Here is a 435-nt window from a genome sequence, read left to right as displayed (position 1 = left end):
TGTGTGTGTGTGTGTGTGATGATTCACGTGCTGTATGTGATACATGCAGTGTGTGTGTCATGTGTATTTTGGTGTGTCACTTTAAAATGGTTCCTTGAATAAAATCTGCTGTTACCTTCAATCCTTTAAAGCTCCAGTGTGTCACATTAATAGAATAATAATTAAATGTTTTCATTAATCAGCTGATAATAAGATCTTAGAATGAGTGAGCAGCTCCTCTGCTACGTTACTCAACTATAACTGAACACACTCTGATGCTAAGCTAACGTAGCTAACCTTTCGTTTGCTGAGGCATTGTGGATGCAGCTTAACTGCCTCTGTAATTAATGTAGATAGATAGATAGATAGATAGATAGATAGATAGATAGATAAAAATACTTTATTTATCCCCGAAAGGAAATTATAATGGTATAGCAGCTGATTAAGAGTCAATTA

The sequence above is a fragment of the Morone saxatilis genome, unplaced genomic scaffold (assembly GCF_004916995.1).
Source record: "Morone saxatilis isolate NCDOM2014 unplaced genomic scaffold, NCSU_SB_2.0 Contig8, whole genome shotgun sequence".
Lineage (NCBI taxonomy): Eukaryota > Metazoa > Chordata > Actinopteri > Moronidae > Morone > Morone saxatilis.
Note: the sequence above shows the minus strand (reverse complement) of the source record.